Source organism: Podarcis pityusensis (genome assembly GCF_964106645.2).
Source record: "Podarcis pityusensis genome assembly, chromosome: 8".
In the NCBI taxonomy this organism is placed as follows: Eukaryota; Metazoa; Chordata; class Lepidosauria; order Squamata; family Lacertidae; genus Podarcis; species Podarcis pityusensis.
In genome coordinates, this window is record NC_138033.1 from 69,875,144 (window position 1) to 69,898,434 (window position 23,291).

Here is a 23,291-nt window from a genome sequence, read left to right on the forward strand (position 1 = left end):
CCCCACCCCCCACCAAAAAATCCCCGTGGGGAGGAATTACGGGCCGCCTCCTTCCGAAAAGGCGGGAAGGGATTTTCTGAGGGGAGAGCTCACTCGCTCAGCAGCCCCAGCTGGTGGCCAACGGGCCGCCCTGCTCCTAATGCGACCGAGAAAATGGTGGGTTGTGTGCTTTTTAAAAAATATATATTTATTACTCCAGCCCCTTTAAAAAAATTCTCGTCATCCTATGGAGGGCAAGGCTCCCCCCCCCCCCAAAAGGAGCGTTCACCACCCCAATTGCTGGGTTCCTGTCATACTGTGTACTTTTTATTTCAGAGATCTTGAAATGTGGGTCACAATTCGCCCACTTCGAAATATACTCTGCCCCTTTTGCCCCCCCTCTTATTTCTTCCCGCCCCCCCCACCTCCATTACTGCCTTGCTAAACTTGGGAGGAAAATCCTACCCTCAAACAGGTGCCTGGCAGGAGTGGATTTTAGTAGGCCAAAGCTGCTTAAACCTGATACAGCACAGCCCTGTTTACTCTGAAGTAAGCCCTTATTTTGCTCCTGAAGGAGAGTGTCGTTTAAAGGATAGGCTTCAAGCCTGAAACCTGCCTTGGGGTTGTGTTCCGTGTTCAGCCCTGCTCAGAGTAAGCACATTGGGTCGTCTCCAGTAAGTCCTTCTCAAGAGTAATCCTATTGAAACAGATGAACCGAAGTCGTAGAGTCAGAAGGGACCCTGAGGGTCATCTAGCCCAACCCCCTGCAATGGAGGAATCGCAACTAAAGCATCCGTGACCGATGGCCGTCCAACCTCTGCTTAAAAACCTCCAAGGAAGGAGCGTCCACCACCTTCCGAGGGATTCCACTCCCTAGTGGAACAGCAGAAAGTTCTTCCTGATGTTTAGTCGGAAATTCCTTTCTCGTAACTTCAATTAACTCAGAGCTGCTCTGAGTAGGACTAGAATGGGATACAAGCCATTGAAAATAATGGTCATGACTCACTTGGGTCCACTGACTTTACTGGGTCTGCTCTTCAAAGGGCTTTGGTACTGTTCATTTACTTTAGCAAGCGTTTGGGTGGGAATGTCTCAAGAAAGGGATTTTCTGCACAGATGGAGGAAAAGGCTGCTTGAGAAAATTTAAGAACTTTAAACATTCTTACAGATCTGAGTCTCTGGGCAGACTATATTTTAAAGGGGTTTCCATCTTTTTTCATGTTTCAGTTAATATCTGAAGTGGTGAATCAATGAGATCAGCTTGACTAATGTTTTCATACAGCTAGACAAACGTTTAAATTTGATTTGCAGATTTTGCATTGAGTTTGAGAAACAGTTTATAGGGAAAAAAATAGGAAAAAAAGAAACAGTTTATAGATTGCTCTTCATGAATGTCACCCTAACCAAGTCTACACATGGCATGAACATTAAGAAAGCATAAAAGGAAAAGTCCAACAGCAGGAAATAATTGCTTCATTGCCTCAAAACTGCAGCTGTAAAAACAAAAATGAAAAGTGTTTTCCTCCTAGTTCGTACCTTTTTTTACAGCACTGTCTGCAAGCTGGAATGTAGTTATTTACCACTTGGTGGCACCAAATTATTAAAAATACTTCTTGAGAGTACAGTATTCTATTAACATTTTAGTAAATGGATTTAATTTTGGGGAACTAATATTTATTTCACATTTATGTGTAAGTGGAAAAAACTGATCCTAAGCCTCCACTGTCTTGTGGTATACTCATTTGTGAAAGAGGTTTTGGGATTAAATCCAAAGGAAAAAATCTGTACCCGCTGCCTTTTGGGACATATTTGGGAGAAATAAAGGCTAAGGAGTAAACCCTACACAAATCCAGAGTGCAGTCCCTAAGACAGTTGGATGGCGCCTTGTATGCCCTCCTTCTGGCAACTCCTGCAGCCAAGCTGGTTCCAAAAGTATTGCTTTCCTTTCCTTTGGACCACATTAACGAAGTCATCCTGGCAGCCCAGAACCTTCATACACCCTACCCATTCTTGCGCCCCAGAGAGGTCACTTTGGTGCTGCTAATGCAGCAAAAACAACGTGAGAGGTAGCAGTTACAAGTTACTCATCTCTGCAGCCACAGTAGGCGCTGTGATTCTCCAGTGGTTTGGCTTCACTCCCAGAGGCGCACTCTATTGTCTCTTGAGACAGACAGACATCAACAATAAGTGTATAGTCACATGCATGTATAGCACACATGGGTTTACCTGCACTGCATGTATTTGTTTTGTAGTATTTTATGCGTTACCCAAAAAGAGAACAAATATATGCTTAAAATTTGCACGTGCTAATTTATAGGTATAGATGCAATATTAGAAATAATTATTACAGTACAATTTGAATGGAAATACAATACCTAGAACATAATACGACCTGTGAGACTACTAAAGTATGCTGACGGTTGATGGGCAACCTCAGTGCCCCTTCTTTCCCTTTGGGATCTTTCATATCTTTAAACTAGACTTGGACATGACACCCTTCAAAGAGTACATGGCTACCCTAATTTTGTGACAGTTTTACAAGGGGAAGAGCAATTGCCCCCTTCTGTTTCTGCCTATATGTTGAACAGTTCTCAGATGCAGTGTAGCAGAAATCATACTGGAAAAATCATTTTGTAAAGATTGTGAAACTGAAACATGAATGCTTGGTTTATTCCTACTGTGTGAGTCTCCATTTGTAAACAATTGTTTCTCCTCCGTTTCAAGGTAGAAAAAGAGCAACAAAACTTCAAGTCTACGCATGACATGAAGTAAAGAAAGGATAAAAGTCCTAACATCAGGAAATGAGGTAGCAATTTTTTTGTAGAAGAAAATGTTAAGCTTATTGCAGTAGACATGTCCAAATGTGTTGCTTAATTTGTTACAGTCCACAAACACATTAAGTCCTTTAAATAGATATTCCAACATGTTTCTACATCTTAGCTCTTTTTGTCTCTTATCAGCTCTCAATAAGTTGTTGGGAATTAACAGAATTAACAGTTCTGGATATAATTTTTCAGAAGGTCATGAACTTGGTTGTCATATCAGAAGCTCAGAAAAGTAAAATGGGCCCGGAAAGAGTGTGTCTTCTCCGCTACACTTGTGAAACTCTATGGTTAATTTTGTTTTTAAAATTTAAATTGCAATTCTAAAATCTTAGACTTTTAATGGCATTCTTATTTTGACTATAGCTAGCTTGCAAAACTCATATGCCTATGGTGGAGAGTTCATTTTTAAAGCAAGGATTAGATCATTTGAACCCATAAAAGCCCAGTTCACCACTGTGGGCTTTGGCACAGATGAATCTCAGCTCACCCCACCCACGTCTTTTTATTTATTTTAAAAATGTTGTGTGGAACTACCTCCTGGCTGAGATCACTCAGGCCCCCCTTCCTTTTAAACTTCAGGTACTTGACAAATATATTTCTATTTCAGCAGGCATTTTAAGTAAGTTGTAGTTTGCATAATTTGTGGTATTGCTTTCCACACCTATGTCACAAGGCTATTTACAAAATGCAAAAAACAACAATAACCCACCAGTTACATATCAGCAAATAAATTTAAAAACAATACTAAATAAACACCTGTGGCACAGACCTGTTCTTTCAGCTGGGAAAACTTGAGTGAACAAAAACGTTTCCAGTTGTTTCTGGATAAATGCAGATAGCGGGTGACTATAGAGCTTACATTTTGACCTGTGGTTTTTGTTTGCTTTAAATACTGTATTGTTTTGAGTGATCAATTGTTTTATTGATTATATAAACCACTTTGTGACCAAGTATGGTGAAATATAAATAATGTAAATAAATAATAATAAAAATCAGATTGAAACAATTGACATTCCGTTTATCACATATTTAACACTCTATTGCCAAGCAAATGTGTAAATACTGAGTGGGATTTCTTGCTATTAACAGCATCTCTGCCTGTCTTTCTCAATACAGTGGTGCCTCGCAAGACGAAATTAACATTTTCGTTTTTTTCGTTTTTTTCGTTTTTCGTCTTGCGAAGCAAGCCCATAGGGAAATTCGTCTTGCGAAGCAACTCAAAAAACAAAAAAATCTTTCGTCTTGCGAGTTTTTCGTCTTCCGAGGCATTCGTCTTGCGAGGTACCACTGTATCCCTTCTTAAAGAAATAAGCAACATAACTCAAATGTAATGCAAGGATATGTCATGTTTTGTGTGATAGGGTTGTAGCCAACTAAGTAATACTCAGAGTAGACCCATTAAAATTAATGTGCTTAAGTTATACGTGCCCATTTATTTTAACGGGTCTACACTTAGAAGGATTAACATTGGCTAAACGCCATAGTCCCAAGCCATGGAAAGCACGTTACCTGAAAGCCAACAATTCTAGAGACTAAAAAAAATTGTATAATAATTGCTGATACCACTGCTTACTACCTCTGATGTCTGCAGTTCTTGGCTTTAATCTTTTAAAAATACGATTAGTCTGTAGTTATAACTTATGCACCCTTGTAAGTATGTAACAAAGATGCTAGCTTGAGGGAAGAGAGCTAGAAAGCGAGCAGTTGTTGGAACAAATTCTAGTTCTCTTTAGACATTCATATAGACAGTAAATCCAATGATATAAATCAAGCACCAAACATACTATATGCATACTTCATTGGTAGACGAGGAGGGAGGGCCAGAAAAGGCAGCATGTGAAACACAGGTGTCAGCATTTGCTGAGGAAGAACTGGTACATTATCAACTAATCCACCTTCTGCTATTTGTGATTTCCTCCCCAACAGCTGTGGCATTAAATAAGAGCTCACTGCATTTGGGAAGAATTAGAGAACTTAATGGGGATAGGGGTACCACTGCTGAAACATTGGGGAAAGACAGGGGAAGTGGGGATTTTGGAGGAAATGTTAGACACTTGGGGTGGGAGTTGGGGGAAGAGTTCATTATTCAGCTGTGCTTCTAGATTTATCAGTGGGAATTGCTATGGTTCTTTGTTCTTGTCTTTCCACTAAGGCTGATATGGCACTATACATGCACCGTAGGGTCTTGTATGGTCTACTGAGAGAGTCCTAGGAAGTTTATTTTAATTGCAAAACAGAGTTGGTGTCGACTTCTGCCAGCTGCTAACAGGAGTCCTCCAAGATAGGCTAGATAACATACACAGATTCTTGTGCTAACTGCTTTATAGAGAGATTCATTCTTTGAGTCAGAAAGAGGTGATTATATACATCCTAATTATATGCATCTTTACTCAGAAGCAAGTGTACATAGTACTGCAGCCATAGTGATAGATCTCAGTTTATTTAACCTGTTCCATTGTTCTTATGCAAGAAAATGTTGACTTTTTAAAGACTAGGGCGTGCAACCTGTAGGCCAATATTATTCATAGTTTTTCAAAATAAAGAACCGCTGAGTGAAATAGGATTTACTTCAAAGTAAGTGTGCACAGGATTGCAGATTGAAGTTTAGGTCAGTGAAGTTAGTGTTTTGCACAGGGCTATATTACCATATTTCAAATCTGCATGTACTCCTGACTTTGCTACTGGAGAGGACACCTGGTTAGGCACCACTGAAGTACTTATATAATTCTACAGCTGGAATAAGGTACTGGTAGGATAGCAGTTCTTTGAATTTAAAATGGCTGCCTTTGCTGTTGATGTATACCCTTAATGGCCAATGAGTTTCAGGTACAGCCGTAATGGGGGAACATGTGACCCTTGTATGTCATGGAACATTATCTCCCATTAGCCCAAGTCAGCATGGCTAATAGTCAAGGCTAATGGGAGTTGTAGTCTATCAACATTTGGAGGGCTACATGTTCGCTATTCTTGAAGAGTATCCTAATGAGGAGTGACCTTAACTATTACCGACTTTGAAGACAAGCTCATCTGTCTTCCAGTGTCTTTTCTATGTATGTTTCAGGGAACTTTGTGGGGTTTTTTAATACTTATGAAGAGTGGGGCCACAGTTAGGGTGATGGTAAAGGCATAAAGTGTCCCATCCCTCATGCTGCGATCTGGAATGGGGTGAGGGGCACACTGCAATTTGTGTAAAAAAAACAACAAAAAAACCTGCACATTAATATTCACAGATACTTAGCTAATGTATCATCCATCTAATCAGGCTCTCAAGCGCCTGTGTTCTCCTTCTCCTATGTAGCCAGGAAGAAGAATTCAGTGGAATTTCATTTTTCTTGTACAGAATCTTGGCTCCTTGCTGTGTAGGAACCAGAGGTCAGTTTCAAACTCTGGTCAGTTTCAAAATAGCTTAAGAAGAAGCCAGGATTCTATGGAAGTGAAACTAAATGCTGTCAGTGTCCTCCTCTAAGCAGTACAGGGAGAGGGGAAGGGGCAATGTGCCAGCTGAAGTCTTGCTGGGGCTCATTCCAGTTCAGACATGTATCACCAAACCATAGTTTAGTGATACATGCTACATAAGCCATTACTACATAGGCTTACTCTTTGGCAAATGTGTATAGAACTGCAGCCTAAAAAAATGGTTTTAGCTAGCTGAGAAGCTTTCGTTTTCTAAGCTTCTGCATGGAAAATTTGAGTGGAATGCTGACATGGACAGATTGTGAAATGTTGCATGGGCTTTGCCACACTAATTCCACACTTCTTTATAGCAAAGTTTTTTTTAAAAAAAAAATCCAAGTATCCCATAACTTATAAGGGATATTTCTTTACCACCTGCTGCTATGAGCAACTCGTGGAATGATTTGTTTCACATGAAACCATGGTGTTCCAGTGGATCACCCATACAGTTTTCGATGCAATTTGCTTGCACGGAATTAAGACTTTTACTTCTGAGTAAAAAGGGTTAGTATTTGGTTGTTGATCATAGAAATATCGAAAGAATCATAAGCTACTGTTCCTCAGCTGTATATAAGCCAGTTGTACAGATGGTGTAGCCTAAGTGCATGTTTTCACATGCCTTCTGCTGACTTTAACATTGAATTCAGTTCTCATGAGTGCTTCTGAAGGGCATAAATTTACCCCCTTGCATATTTGCTGTCTCACTTTCAGCACACTGTTTTTACTTTTCAAAGCATAGAATGACATAGTCTGTAATGCTCTCTTCCCCCACTTGCTGAAGCCTCCTGACTATCAAACTTTATCGATGGATGACGGCAAACAAAACACAGTCTGGGAGACGTGCCTTGGCACTGGGATGATGTTCCTAAATACAAGCACCCACTTAACCACATGCAGCCTTTTACCTTCCACCTGTTAGAATAGTAGCATAATGTATTTCACATATGTTAGTGATAAATACCACCCTCATAAATCATCTGATGGTGTCTTTCTCATGGACTGGAGATAGTCAGCAATTCAGACTTGCCAGCTTTGGATTGAGAAACTCTGGTCACTTGAGATTGTGTGTCTTTCTCTCTGGCATTTTTTTTCACATGGTAGTAGTATTTGATCCATCCCATGCTGATAGGAATTTTATCAGTGCTGCATGTACCCTGCACAAAGCTATATATTTTCATGCAATTCTGAAGAAAGCTAACCAAAATTTGCCAACAAGAGAAGTATTATTTGAAAAGGATATACAGAACAAGCAACTTTGTATGATGCTTACTTACTCTGTTGTAATTTAGTCTGCTTCTGATAATTAAACCCTAAAGATCAATAATAGAATCATAGAGTTGGTCATCTAGTTCAATCCCTTGCCAAGGCAGGAAATCCACTGTTACGGTATCCCTGATAGAATCATAGGTTCACAGAATTGTAGAGTTGGAAGGGACCCCAGGGTCATCTAGTCCAACCCCCCCCCCTGTATTGCAGGAATCTCAACTAAAACATCCATGACAATGGCCATGCAACCTCTGTTTAAAAACCTCCATGGAAGGAGAGTCCACAACCTCCTGAGGGAGTCCGTTCCACTGTCAAACAGCTCTTACTGTCAGTAAGTTCTTTCTGGTTTTTAGTCGAGATCGCCTTTCTTTTAACTTAAAACCATTGGTTTGAGTCCTACCCTCCAGAGCAGGAGAAAACAAGCTTGCTCCATCTTTCATGTGACAGCCCTTTAGATATTTGAAGATGGCTAGCATATATCCTCTCAGTCCCCTCTTTTCCAGGCTAAACATACCCAATTCCCTCAACTGTTCCTCATAAGGCTTGGTTCCCAAACCCTTGATCATCTTGGTCGTCCTCCTCTGTACATGTTCCAGCTTGTCAATATCCTTCACAAATTGCAGTGCACTCTTACACTATAGTGCAACAAAATTGGGTTAAAAATAAACTGGAACATTTGTGGTTTGGAAAGTTACAGGATTTAAGCAAGAAGGTCCAGGGCATACATTGAATGGAAGTGAAGCAGTATGTCAGTCCCAAAAATTTTGCAGGTTCCAACAGTTGAAAGCAGGATCACATATAGCCACACCAACTCTGCCATGAGCACAATCGTGAATTCATAACAAAAAGGGTATCTGGAGGGGCCCCACAGACAGTCTGTTCCACCATCAAGCAGCTTAGATTGCCAAGAATTTCTTAAGTTTACAGTATTCCAAATCATTTTCTTGTAATTTAAAACCCATTGATTTGTGTCCTGTCTCTGGAGCAACAGAAAACAAATTTGCTCCATCATCTGACACCCCTTCAAATGTTTGAAAATGCCTATTGTATCATCTCTTAACCAACTCTTCTGCAGACTAACAGACGCAACTCTTTAAACCTTTCCTGAGCATGGTCTCCAGGCTCCTTCAGATTGCAGTCTTCATCTGCTAACCTCAGCCAGTTATATGCAATCCTGTTTTCTGCCTTATGTCTCTGTTTTTTCCTCTTCCCTCTCACTTTTTCCTTGTCTCTCTCCAGCCGCTCCTGTTCTTTCTACTTAACCATCTTTCCCCTTTAAAAAAAATCCTGTTAAAGAAGAAGGATGGTTATGCCTCTCTGGTGTGACCCACTTAAATTTGGCTTGCAACCAAGTTTGAGGTCCTGACCCATCAGTTGAAGATCAGTGCTCTAGAGTAACTAGACCTCAGAGATTAAAAAGGCTTTAAAAAAATGAATGAACAGTTCCAGCAGTTTAGAAGAAAACAGACAAAGGAAATAGGGAGGAGGGGAAATTTTTGGTTTATTTTTAGAATCTGTGGGTGTGTATTATTGTCAACAATGTCTGTATTTATCGCTGCAGAATGTTTTATCAAAGTGTGTGATTAGATCCATATAAATTATTAGATATCTACCCAAATGCTACGTGCAAAACCTCAAAAACGCCAACACTTCCCCCCACCCGCACTCTCCTTACACAAAGATGTGCAACCCAACCCTAGTGTTAGTTCTGGGTTTGAAATTTTCCTTTGCCAGGAACTAACTCACTAGATGGCTGTAGGCCAGTCACTGTCAATCAGTGCTTTAGTTCTCCCAGGTGAGGATAGTAACTAAACTGTAACCCTTTGCATGAACAGTGAGAGCATTTAAGGAGCTTCCCCAGGCCTGGACTTGGCTTTGCTGCTGGGTTCCCATATGGTAGCTGTGCTGAGGAGTGATTTTGCTCAGCAGTGGATGGTGTGCCAGCTGCCCAGGTTTGGGAGGAAGATGGGCCTAGTATTTGATCAGACATGTCTTCATTATACAGACACTAGACTACTATAGCATGCTTTACATGAGGTTGCTTCTGCAAACCATCTGGAAGCTACAGCTAGTATATAATGCAGCATCTCACTCATGCCAGCTTTCTGGAGAATGGGGCTTCTCTTTTATATCAGTTGCACTTCCTGATGGTCAGTTTCTGAGCATGGTTCAAAGTGCTGGTTATCACTTTAATAATCCTAAGGTTGGGAGCAAGAAGCTTAAAGCAGAAGGGGGCAGTCTTCAGACTTTTGGCCTCTACTTAGTTCCTTACTTTATTGTGATTTGTCTTCTTAATAACACTGGTTGCGGGTTTTTTGTGTTGATTGCCAAGATAATTATTCTAAGAATGTTTCGTTTTGTTTTTTGTCCCCCCCCCCCATTCTAAGCATTTTGAAAATGTAAAAGGTGTTATGCATAAGTACTTATTTTATTATGGCCCATAGGATATTAGAAGACTTGTGAGGTTTTAGCCAACTAGCACAAACACTAACTGACTCTTGATTACAGCATAATCAAAACAAGTTAATTTTTGAGGTCCACCAGCTAGAACCAGGTGCAAAATGGTGACTGAGGAGGTGAAGGAGCCAATTGTCTACTGGACCCCATGTGGTATAAACAGGGAAAACTTGCAGATGTAACTGAGTGGCTCCAGGCTATGAATTTTCTAATTTAGAAGTAAAAAATAAGCTTTTTTCATTTTTGCCACTGCTGAACAATTAGAAATCAATTCTTTCTAATCTATTGCAGATAATATTAGATCTACTTGTAGAACTCAATCTACCATCTGTCTGTTCACCTCGTCTCTTCTCATATCAGCAGATTCATCCACTGAGGCACTGTCCTCTTCATGCATATCCCATTTCCATGCAAGATCATGCAAGAGGGCTTTCTCAGTTGTGGCACCTAATTTTTGAAACTCCACACCCCAGAAGATCCACTTAGCATACTCCTTGATGAAATTTTACCACCACCTGAAAACATCCTTATTCCAGCCTTTGGCCTGACATTTTGATGTTTCTCTTTTCCCCCTCTGTTTCTCTTGTTAATTTGCTATCTGTTTCCTTGGGTTTTGTTTCTAATAACACTGATTTGTGTTTTTAACCCTGATTACAGGATTACCAAGATAATTATTTGAAGCATTTTGAAAATGCAAAAGGTGCTATGCATAAGAACTTGTTTTATTATGGCCCATAGGAAATTAGAAAGCTTGTGACATTTTAGCCAACCAGCATGAATAGTAACTGTGCTTCACTTTACAACAGAATCAAAATAAGTTAATTGTTAACTATAAACATTGAATAATTTGCAGGCACTTAAAATCACCAAATAGCCTTAAACCAGGCAATTGCATGCATATGTCCCTATAAATTTATCTTGGTCTCTGTGCTGCAAATGTGAAGTATTCCTGTATTTTATTTGTTTACTACTTTTCAGACAATTATCCTCACCCAAAGCTGCTCACATGAATAGAAAAGAGGAAAGCAGGATATGCCACCAGGCTTACAAAGTAAAGACAAGACACAGAAGCGAAGGGGAAGTCAGTTATTCAAGGCCATAAAAAAGTCCTGAACATGATACCCAGCTCAGGTAAGGTTGATCTTCGTGTGCTGGGGTTCTTGATTAACAGTTGGCGGTTTTTGTTCCTTTGGTCATTAAATGGGATCTGAGTGTCCTTTCCCGCTTGTTTCTTCAGTCCCAAGCAAACTGGCCACTAGAACAGTGTTATTTCTGCCAGGGCATTGAGTAAGCAAGCTGTTATGTCCGTCCAAGATGTCAGGAAGCGGTGCAGCTCAGAGTGTGGTTTTAACAGGCTTGATTGGGGGGTGGGGGGAGCAGGTCCCGCTCTTAACGTGGTGTGTGTATTATTTTACCTACTGCAACATGTGGCAAGCCAGCCCTGCTGTGTATGAGGTTCCTTTGCTCCAGCCCCAAGGTGCCCTGATGGCACCACTGATGGCAGTGTAATTTGATTGTGACTTAGGTGAACAAAAACCCTCCTTTGCAGAATAACTGTTAAGATCTGACAGGCAGCATCTGCAATAATGGTCTTACTCAGGCTATAGGCAAACTCGGCCCTCCAGATGTTTTGAGAATACAACTCCCATCATCCCTAGCTAACAGGTCCAGTGGTCAGGGATGATGGGAGCTGTAGTCCCAAAACATCTGGAGGGCCAAGTGTGTCTATTCCTGGTCTTACTTAATCATAAAATAGCAAGGTGTGCATATTAAGTTTGTTAAGTATGGCATAGCTCCCTCATGGAAAAGATACCAATGCTATAAAAAACATGGGAGCCAGAGATTATTTTGAGGAAATGTGATACAGGTTTATTTAGTACATCAGAAGAGACAGTATAACAATGAGAACACCAGCAACTCATGACTCTCCCTGAAACAACTTGTTCGGATCAGAATAGATAAGAATGCTCAACAGTCACAACTATCCAAAATCCAGCACATGACCTTCACTTTTACTTATCTGATTTGGAAACAGACATGTACACATGGAATATATTGGGGAAAGGGGGAAGATGGGAATTTGTTATGAAAGTACAAGTATATAAACAATGCAATATTTTTAATGCAAAAATAAATATTATTTAAAAAAATGTTTGTCAGCTAAGGCAAATTTTGCTTTATGAAAACATCTCCCAATCTTATTTTAAATTTGGCAGTGGCAACCTCAGAACTGTGTATCTGTGTGTAGATAAGACACACACAACATATATATACGTGTGTGAATGTGTTTTTACACACACACACACTGAAGGGGGGAAATGTTAAAGCAATGAATTTTTGGGAGCCAAGTACCTCCTTTTATGGAATCATTTAAAGATTGTTCCTTGAGGCAAAGTTTAGGTAATCTCTGGTCCCTCGTGGCTTCGATTTTGAGCTCAAAATAGAACATATACAAATAAGCTCTCATAACAACTGGCAACACATCTGTTTCATTATGTAGGAGAAGAACAGAAGGCGATCCCTTTGGGGTCACCAAAATAAGTATATAAAGTAAATACCACACAGAGAGGAAATGTTTGAAAAAGGTATAGTGAAATATACTCAGAGTCGCAAAGTGATTTCATGCTCTTTATTCAGCTCATAGTGGTGAGGAGGAATGAATAAATGTCCCCTCACAGTATCTGCTTTATATACATTATTTACACAATGGGCTGCACATGATTGGCTAATTCTGGAATTCTACTGTAAGCCAATCAGGTTGTGGATTCACTTCTATCTGGGGCAGGATTGGGTGGTTCCTGCCAACCAATCATACTGCTGCATTGTTCTAGGACCAATCAGACTGCTGCATTCTGAATCCTATTGTTCTAGGACCAATCAGACTGCTGCCTTTTGGATCCTATTGTTCTAGGACCAATCAGACTGCTACAGTTTGGATCCTATTCAACTCCGTACATAACACCCCTCCCCTCTAAGTTCCAGTCCTGCCCGGGAGGTCGCATTCATAGTCCTCAAGGTATGCCGGCGGCCTACGTGTGCGTTGTGGCCTGGGGTGTTCCCTGGTCCGGGCTCCGGGTTCTGGCTCGTGTTCCAAGGATGCTGGCTGTGATGCGGCTGTTTGGTCTGGTGCAACCGGCTCGCTCAGTCGTGGTTCTGGTTCCGGTGTCCTTTCGGCCTCACGGGTCCTCTCTGTATTTACTGATTCTGCCTCTCCTGCTGGCCCCTCCTGCTCTATGGGCCTCACTGCCCCGCTGTTCCCTTGGGACTCCTCTGACCTGTCCTCCTCCTGGTTTTCTCCCGGGAATCGTCGCCGTATCTGGTCGCAGTGGCGGCGCCAGCATTGCCCCCCATCCGTTAGCACCTCGTACGACACGGGGCCAGTGACCCTGGTGATTGTGGCGGGTACCCATGCTGGGCCTGCCCCAAAATTCTTTGCGTACACTGGGTCCTGGGCCTCGAAGGTCCGGGGGTTCCTGCCTTCCCCCACCACTACCTCATCCTGAGCTCTATCGGGGTGAAGGCGGTCCAATCTGATTGCAAGGCGCCGACCCATTAGTAGTTCAGCGGGGCTCCGGCCAGTCGTTGAGCTGGGGGTGCTGTGCTGTGCTAGAAGGAATGTGGCAAGGCGGTACTCCCAGTCCCCTTGCGTCATGCGGCGAAGGGTGTCCTTGGTGGTCCGCACCATGCGTTCTGCTTGGCCATTGGTGGCAGGGTGGAACGGCGCCGAACGGATGTGGCGGATGGCGTTCTGCGCTGTGAAGGTTTGGAATTCTCCTGACGTAAATGCAGTCCCGTTGTCTGAGACGAGAGTGTCAGGGAGCCCGTGGGTTGCAAACAGCCTGCGTAGTACCCGGATGGCTGCGGACGTGGAAGTGGACGGTACCAGTGCGACTTCCAGCCATTTGGTGTAGGAGTCCACCACTATGAAGAATGTTTTCCCCTGAAAGGGGCCAGCGAAATCCACATGCAGGCGTGACCATGGTGCTCGGGCGGACTCCCAGGACTGGACTGGGGCCCTTGGGGGATCTGGGCGGGATTCTTGGCAGGCCTGGCAGTGTTTGACCCAGGCCTCTATCTCTCCATCGATCCCCGGCCACCACACATAACTCCTGGCAAGGGCCTTCATTCTTACTACCCCTGGATGTGTCTCGTGTAGGGCTGTGAGGACCCTTTTGCAGAGGGGCTGGGGAACAACGACTCTGCTTCCCCATAACAGGCACCCCTTGTGGGCCGACAGTTCATGTTTGCGGGTTGTGTAGCCGGCGAATTCTGGCCCGGGGCTGCTGCTGGGCCATCCCCTCCACACCCAGTCCAGGACCCGGGAGATGACCCTATCTTTCTTGGAATGGTGTGCAACTTCTTGTGCCTGAATGGGGCGGTCGGGAAGCAGCTCCAGGCTCATAACCTCTTGTGCAGGTGCTGGGTCAGGGCCTGTTTCCGGTAGTGGTAGCCTGCTGAGGGCGTCCGCATGGCCCATCGCCTTCCCAGGTCGGTGAATCAGTGCATACTGGTAGCTGGCAAGGAAAATTGACCACCTGAGGACGCGAGGAGACAGCACTTGGGGGGTCTGCTTTTCGGGGGCAAACAAGCCAAGCAACGGCTTGTGGTCAGTCACCACAGTGAAGGGCCGCCCGTACAAGAAATCATGGAATTTTTTTACTCCCTTTACGATTGCCAGACCCTCCTTGTCGATTTGCGAGTAGTTCCGCTCGGTTGTGTTGAGTGTCTGGGAAAAGTACGCCACCGGTACCTCTCTTCCATCCGGGAGTTGGTGCCCCAGGACAGCTCCAATGCCATAGGGTGAGGCGTCGCATGCTAGCACCACCGGCAGCCTCTCGTCGAAGTGTGCCAAGACCGAGTTTGAGACAAGCAAGTCCTTGACTGCCTGGAATGCGGCCTCCTGGCGCTGGCCCCACACCCAAGGGGCCCGCTTGTCCAGGAGTCTGTGTAGGGGCTCCGCTACCGCCGCCTTGTGGGGAAGGAAGGAATGGTAAAAGTTCAATAGTCCCAAGAAGGCCTGAAGTTCAGTCTTGCTCTTGGGCGCTGGGGCATCACAAATGGCCCGTACCTTGTCCCCAGTCGGGTGGACCCCTTCTGCGTCCACCATGAATCCCAGAAAGTCCACCTGAGGCACTCCTAGTAGACATTTTTCCCGCTTCACCTTGAGACCCGCCGTCTGGAAACGGTGCAGAACGGTGCGGAGGCGGTCCTCAAACTCCTCTGGTGTGGGGCCGGCAATCAACACATCATTGAAGAAGGGGGTGACGCCAGGAATCCCTTTAAGGAGAGAGTCCATTATATTCTGGAATATGCCTGGTGCCACGCTGACACCGAATTGCAGCCGCTTTACCCTGAACGCTCCTCTGTGCGTCACAATCGTCTGTGCCTCTGCTGTGGCCTCATCTACTGGCAGCTGTTGATATGCTTGGGCCAAGTCCAGCTTGCCAAAAATTTTCGACCCAGCCAGGGTGGCAAGGACATGGCTGACCACTGGCACTGGGTATGCGTGGGCCGTGAGGGCCTTGTTTATGGTACATTTGTAGTCTGCGCAGATGCGGACCGAACCATTAGGCTTGACGGGTGTGACGATTGGGGTTTCCCAGGGAGCGTTAGGCACCGGCTCCAGCACTCCTTGCTCTACGAGTCGGTCCAATTCCTCGTCTATACGGGGTTTCAAGGCGAACGGGACCCGGCGGGCCTTGAGCCTGACCGGTCGTACTGCGGGGTCAAGCTGTAGCGCAATGGGGGGGCCCGTATACTGTCCCAATTTCCCATCGAAAACCCCTGGAAATTCCTTGCATATGGCGTCCACGTCCACTTGTAAGCTAGTGTGGTTCACCCCGGTGACAGCTAGCCCCAGTGGTCCAAACCATGCCAATCCCAGTAAGCTAATGTAGGGGCCCTTGACCACAAGCAAGTCCAGTTGCCGCGTCCGCCCTCGGTATTGCACCCTGAAGGTCCCCACCCCCATTGTGGGGACCTTACGTTTCTGGAAGTCCCGGAGGGTGAATGGGGCCGGCCTGAGTTTGGGACCCCCAGTGGGACACAGTTTCCTTAAGGTCCTTGCCGAGATTATGGATAGAGTTGAACCCGTGTCAAGCTCCATGCGGCATGGGGCCCCCTCTATCTGTACCTCTACATAAATTTTCTCTACGTTGGGGTGGGGCAACTGGTATACCTGGAAGTCCGTGAGCTCCGTCGAGTTGCCTTGGTGCGTTGGGCCCCGGGACCTGGGGCTCTTGGATTGGTCATCTGATGCCTGGTGTCGGGTGGGCCGAGCCCGACACACCCGGGCGATGTGTCCCGATTTTCTGCACTGCCTGCACTCTGCGTTGCGGAAACGGCAGGTCCTCCTCTCGTGACTCTCCCCGCAGCTTGCGCAGTTCCCTCCTTCTCGTCGAGGCAGCTGTGGTCTGTGCGCTGCTTGAGTGCGCTGCTGTACTCGGTGCACCTCCTCCCTGTCGGATCCTGAGTCGTCGGTGAGGTCTTCATGGTGGACCCTCGGTTGGGATGGCAGGCTCGGCCGTGCCTCTTGGGTCGACCTCTCGGCAGCTTCTGTTGCCAGGGCCTCCTCCAGAGCGACCTGGAACGTTAGGTCCTTCTTAGCGTAGAGGCGTCGTTGCAGCTTCTCATCCTTCAGGCCACCGACGAGGCGGTCACGAAGCATGTTCTCCAGCTCTGAGAAGTTGCAGAACCGGGCGGCTTGGCGGAGAGAGGTCACAAACCCAGTTATGGTTTCCCCAGGGGCTTGCCGCTTTGCGTAGAAGGCATTTCGACGAGCCACCACTGAGGGCTGCGGCGAAAAGTGCCCCTTCAGCTGTTCCATTATTGTTTTGTATGGAACAGTAGCGACGTCTTCAGGCGCAAGGAGAGCCCGGGCGATTTCAAACGTCTCCTCTCCGCAGACGCTGAAGAATATCGCCCTCTTCTTGGCGTCTTCTTCGTCGGTGACCCCTTTGGCTTCTAGGAGGAAGGTGAAACGGGAGGCGTACGCTTCCCAGTCTCCAGATGCTGGGTTGAATGGCGAGAAGCTGCTGTTGGCTGCCATTCTGAGTTCCTTGTGCCCCGGAGCTGAAGCCTGGATACACGGTGCGAGGCAGCGGTGCGGCAGTTGGCGGTGCTGCGGTGCTGTGTGTGGCAGTCAGCTCAGCGGGATCCCATCCTCGTCGCCAGTGAAATATACTCAGAGTCGCAAAGTGATTTCATGCTCTTTATTCAGCTCATAGTGGTGAGGAGGAATGAATAAATGTCCCCTCACAGTATCTGCTTTATATACATTATTTACACAATGGGCTGCACATGATTGGCTAATTCTGGAATTCTACTGTAAGCCAATCAGGTTGTGGATTCACTTCTATCTGGGGCAGGATTGGGTGGTTCCTGCCAACCAATCATACTGCTGCATTGTTCTAGGACCAATCAGACTGCTGCATTCTGAATCCTATTGTTCTAGGACCAATCAGACTGCTGCCCTTTGGATCCTATTGTTCTAGGACCAATCAGACTGCTACAGTTTGGATCCTATTCAACTCCGTACATAACATATAGCTAAGAGACTGGGGCTGCTTACACACCTATACATTTAAAGCACGTCCCCCGGCACCATGTCTTCTCTAAAATAATGCTTGGGACAGTAGTTTACCCCTCACAGAGCTATACTTCCCATCACCTTAACAAATCACAGCTCCCAATATACTTTGGTAGGGGAAACTTATTTTAAATGTGCTTTAAGTGTATGGTGTGTATGCAACCAGTGTGGCTGACACAAGCCTGTACTTCAAATAAATATTAATCAGAAGCCTGTGGAGAAACATATATTATAGAAATATGAAACACAAGCACTGAAAAGAAAATAGGTGAGTCATTTACTTTGCCAAAAGAGCTGTTTCCCCTTTAGCTGCAAACTGAGGGCATGGCTTTCCTTTTGTTACTATTCTTTTTCTTATTCTTTTAAAGCTTTTAAATACTGAATGGTCAAAGGTTTGTGTTTGTCATTTGGTTGATATTGACTAGTCCAACGGCAACCCTAGAAGATACTGAATTCATAGCTCTTAATAAACCACCTAGAAACTGCAGAACAACAAACACAAAAATTAAATAAATAATGGCAGTCTTCCAAATGATTCCTCAAAATGAAGTAATGTCAGTGTTACTGCTGTTGGGTCAACGGAGAAGTAGATTTCTGAGAGACAGTAAAATGCTTGGTATAAATGACCTGCTTTGGGAATGACTTGGAATCTGATCTAATCCTTGTGGGGGTAGGGAGTGCAATCCTGGGCTGGTGCTGTAAATTTATTTTAAGTGGATGTCCTTTGCTCCACATTCTCACAAACAACTGGGGAATATATTATAGTTGTTGCTGAAAGCCAGGGAGAGCACATGAGAGAGCAAATAATACTCTTGTTTGTTATGTTTATAGTACACTTTGTTATAGTGTGCCTTAATGTAAAAATAATTTAAAACATGAGCAAAAAGAGAAAATTATAGGTAGAAATGTTTCAACAAAGAATGGGTTTTTGAGAAAGACCATTAATATTCTTAGAAAGTGGGTGGTATGGTGGTATTTCTGCTTTAGTTTCTTTAAAAATAAATATCCAAAATTAGGTAAGTGTGAGAACAGGAAACATCAAACCACTTTTTTGTATGAATCTGTGACAAGGAAACTGCTGGGCGAATTGACATGCTCTCTTGCATATCTGCTTTGTCCTAATTCGATTCTAAATTCATATGATGCATCACCATGTTTTGGATTTTATACTAAACCACTTTCTGATCATTTAAGCACAATTTCAAAAGGAACAGCAACTCCCCTGTATCATGGCAAAGCAGCCGCAAAAGTGATACTCAGATTGTTTTTAATTTTTTTATTTTTAAATTTATTTTTAGATTTTTGCAATTATAATGGAAAAAGAGAGAGAAGCTGACAACATACTCTGATTGTGAGTTTTGAGGAGATTTTGAGCATCACAAAAGAAGAGGTAACTGGGCTTACTAATTAACCAACATTTTGAAGTGATAAAGTTATTATAAGGGAATGCTGCACTTTGAATTACATATAGTGAATACTCTTATTGCAGGGCAAGAGCTGTTTTTTTGTTATGTGTTCAGTGCAGTTGTGCCAGCTTTCCCTGTACAAAAGGTGTACAAGCAATATATTCAGTATGCAAAACAAATGAGATTCATTTGTAGTGTCTTCGCCATACCAAAAAATATTACGAGTATTTAATCTCATTCTTTTGTTTTGGGTATTAATTGCCTAATTTGAGTTGAAAATGTGCTTTTGCCTAGTCAGAGTGGCTAGTTACTCTAGTGGATACTTTTGCATTTGAGTTTGTGTGTGTCACTAGGTCCTGTATATTTGACATCTATCTACAGTAAGTGGCTTTGGCTTGCTTTGTTACACATTGACTTTCTGTATACATTCTTTTCTGCAATCTGGTTGCTTCTAGACAACCTGTTTGCTGAGCAATCATCCTGATTTGTCTGCTCAAAGTTTGCAAGAAGGTTAAACGATGCAGACTATTTATTAAACATCAAGCAATCTTTATCCTACACTTTCACATGCATTTTTCTACCACCTCTATGGAAAAAAAAGATTGACTGGCAGTTTTGGGGAAGCAGATTTGTTCCATAAGTGCTCCAAAATGGAGGAACATAGGAAGCTGCCATATACAGAGTCAGACTATTGGTCCATCTAGCTCAGTACTGGCTACACTGACTAGTTTCAGACACATTCACAGACTTACCTGAGGATGCTGGGGACTGAACCAGAGAACTTCTGCATGCAAAGCAGATACTCTACCACTGAGGCTCCATTCCTTTCCCTAAATTAGCTATGTTTTTATGCAACCTGAATTTGCTGGTATGCGATTGAATTCCGCCTGAAAACAAGGACAGTCTGGAACTGCCTTCTCTTTGACTGGGTGGGGGCACACAAGATTGGTTGGTCCTCAAAGCACAGCAAACATTGCCCCTTTTTGACCCTGCATTTATGTGATTGTCTATAATATCACCCCTTCGTGCTCCTCAGTTTGCTTGGTCTTTTAGTGTGATTCTCCTCTGCTCTCTCCATTCTCCCATCCCCCCACCCTCACCCCCGGTACTGGCATACTCCAAGCAATTGAAGCTGGTTGTTAACTTCTTCCCTGCAGTTGTCACTGATCCTTTCCAAGTAAAACATTACACATGGAAATTAGAACATGCTTGGCACCCGTCTCTGGTGGAAGGTGAAGGGGGGGGGGAGCTATTGAGAGGCGATGGTCATGACCAAATGTCAGCCCCGGAGAGGTCCATCTGGTGAAAGTTTATGCTGTGTTTTCAGTGTGTGTTTGTTTAGACAGACCTGAAAGCCAGAGCCGGATCACAGAGTTTTGGCAAGGTAGAAGGGCACCAAGTTTACAGCGCACATTAAAGCAATGCTTTGAAGTTATATGAACACTGGATGTTCCTATTTTGTTTAAAAGTGTGCGCAAGCCTCATTTCTCTGCCCCCCCCCCCACAGGCAGCTCCTTTTCAGGGAGAAAATCCTGGGAGAAAACCTCTGAACAGGGTTCAGGCATTGCCCCATTTTTAGAAAGGAAGCCATTTGAACCTTATGGGCATTCAGATAATAATGTGGCAGGGAGCAGAGTGTTCTGAAAAGAAGAAGAAGAAGAAGAAGAAGAGTTGTTGTTTGGATTTGATAGCCCGCTTTATCACTACCTGAAGGAGTCTCAAAGCAGCTAACATTCTCCTTTCCCTTCCTCCCCCACAACAAACACTCTGTGAGGTGAGTGGGGCTGAGAGACTTCAGAGAAGTGTGACTAGCCCAAGGTCACCCAACAGCTGCATGTGGAGGAGAGGAGACGCGAACCCGGTTCACCAGATTACAAGTCTACCGCTCTTAACCACTACACCACACTGGCTCTCAGTGTTATTTTTAAGTATTCAGGTTTTGTAAAAAAACCTATGTGGTTGGCTCATTTAGTCATTTTATTCAGGCTATCATGCCTGATGTTTACGTGGGTTTGTTTTCCGTCTTCTTACTCATGTGGATCAGAATAACATAGGAAGAACCTGATTGCTAGATCAGGCCAAAGGAGCATCTAGTCCAGTATCCTATTATCACTGTAGCCAACCTGAGGCCAAATGTGCACATGATTCATTTAAAGCACATCACTTCCCTCACAGAATCCTGGGAACAGTAGTTTGTTAAGTGTGTTGGGCATTATAGCTCTGTGAGGTCTAAACTACAGTTCCCAGGATTCTTTGGGGGACGTCATGTGTTTTAAACATAGGGTGTGGATTCAGAAACACTCTCTATTGTTCGGCATTGGGGGTATGGGAAGTCGTCCTCCCATTCTCTCCTACACCAAGTGACATAACACATTTGAAAGCAACAGGAACTTTGCAAGCAATGCCTCTGAAGCTGTGGAATGACTCCCAATGAGGTTTGCAACTTCTCTGATCCTAGTGACTTCTTGGAGGGAAGGCAAAACTTACCTTTTCTGAAAGACCTGTTCTGAAAATTCCTGTCCTACGCAGAGGGAATCAAGAGCACTTTCAATTGCCATCTTGAAGCAAAAACGTTGAGAGGGAATTCTGGCAGCATAACTTTCTACAAGGAGACTTAAGGGGGTTGGCTGTTTTTCCTACCACACATCTTTTGTCAAAATGTTACGTTATGATGCTGTTTTATATGCCTCCTTTTAGCCAAAAAAGGCTCCCAAGGCATCTCCCAGAGAATGGCACATAAATTCAAATACCTATTATAAGAATTCAATACAACCAAAGCTTAACATTTCAGAAGCTATTAAAAACCACATACATTCATGTTCCTGCCAGTAAGGCAAAGGGCAGTTCCCACAAGTTGTCTGAGAAAACACATACAGTACTTAGGCAGCATCTCCTTGTAAGGTCCCAGGCAATCTCTCCCTTTGTAGCAAAGTGGCCCTCTAGAGCACCTACCTTCTTAGCAAACACAGTATACTATCCTTTGGCAAAATAAAAGTCTTTGCGGAGTTAGCCATAGACAGGGGTCAGCAAATTTTTTCAGCAGGGGGCATGTCCACTGTCCCTCAGACCTTGTGGAGGGCTGGATGATATTTTGGGAGGGGAAATGAACAAATTCCTGTGCCCCACAAATAACCCAGAGATGCATTTTAAATAAAAGCACACATTCTACTCATGTAAAAACACCAGGCAGACCCCACAAATAACCCAGAGGTGCATTTTAAATAAAAGCACACATTCTACTCATGTAAAAACATGCAGATTCCCGGACCATCTGCGGGCCAGATTTAGAAGGCGATTGGGCCAGATCTGCCCCTGGGTCTTAGTTTGCCTACCCATGGACTAAATGCTCACATCCCTTTATCAAAAGATTGCCTTGAGGCCAAGAGAGACTTATTCCGATAGTTGCTTTGTTTATTTTTCTTACTGACTGGGAACATGATGTCACAGGTCAAACCACGTTGCAACTTCAGCTTTGCTTCCCTTTCTTCAGAAGCACTAAGAGGCTCAGGAATGTTTGGCCACCAACAGCAATGCAGAGGTCTGGTCTCATCACCTTGAAAAGTATATTTTAGTGTTGGAAGAGGTTCAGAATAGAGCAACCAAAATGATCAAGAGGCTGGAGTGACTTACCTGTAAGGAAAGGTTGCAGCATTTGGGACTTCTTTGTTTAGAGAAAAGGCGAGTAGGAGATGAAATGGTAAAAGCTTATAAAATTATGCATGGCATAGAGAAAGTGGACAGGGGAATGTTTTCCTCCTCTCATAACTAGAACATGGATATCTAGTGAAGCTGAATGTTGGAAGATTCAAGACGGATAAAAGAAAGTACTTCATACAACACATCATCAAAATGTGGAACTTGCTTCCACAGGAGGCAGTGATGGCCTCCAACTTGGACGGTTTTGAAAGAGAATTGGACAAACTTATGGATGTCAAGACTATCAATGGCTACTAGCCATGATGGCTACACTCTGACTCTGTGGCTGAAGGCAGTAATGCTTCTGAATACCAGTTGCTGGAAACTGCAGGATGGACAATGCTTTTGAGTGTGGCTCCTGCTTGTGGGTTTCCCACAGGTATCTGGTTGAGCACTGTGAAAACAGGATGATGGGCTAGACTGGCCATTAGCCTGATCCAGCACACTCTTCTAATGTTTTTAATGGACGGAATGAAACACCTGCCAATCACTAACAGCTTACCTCCAAGTAAGGTCTGATACAGCCTAGCCTCCTAGCCTAGCTCAACCTCAGCTGCCAGTGTTTAAAGGTGTTCTGAGATAAATTCATTACAAGGAGTTCCCTTACTCATGACAACTTTT

General features: G+C 44.0%; 1 long non-coding RNA gene across 1 annotated transcript; it reads left to right on the forward strand.

Annotated features, from left to right (window-relative positions):
* Positions 1-35: 35 nt before the first annotated feature.
* LOC308482817 lies at positions 36-19,153 on the forward strand. The gene is made up of 4 exons (XR_013989419.1): positions 36-156; positions 2,704-2,785; positions 10,959-11,111; positions 18,867-19,153. It is a non-coding gene; the product is annotated as an uncharacterized lncRNA (long non-coding RNA).
* Positions 19,154-23,291: the final 4,138 nt, after the last annotated feature.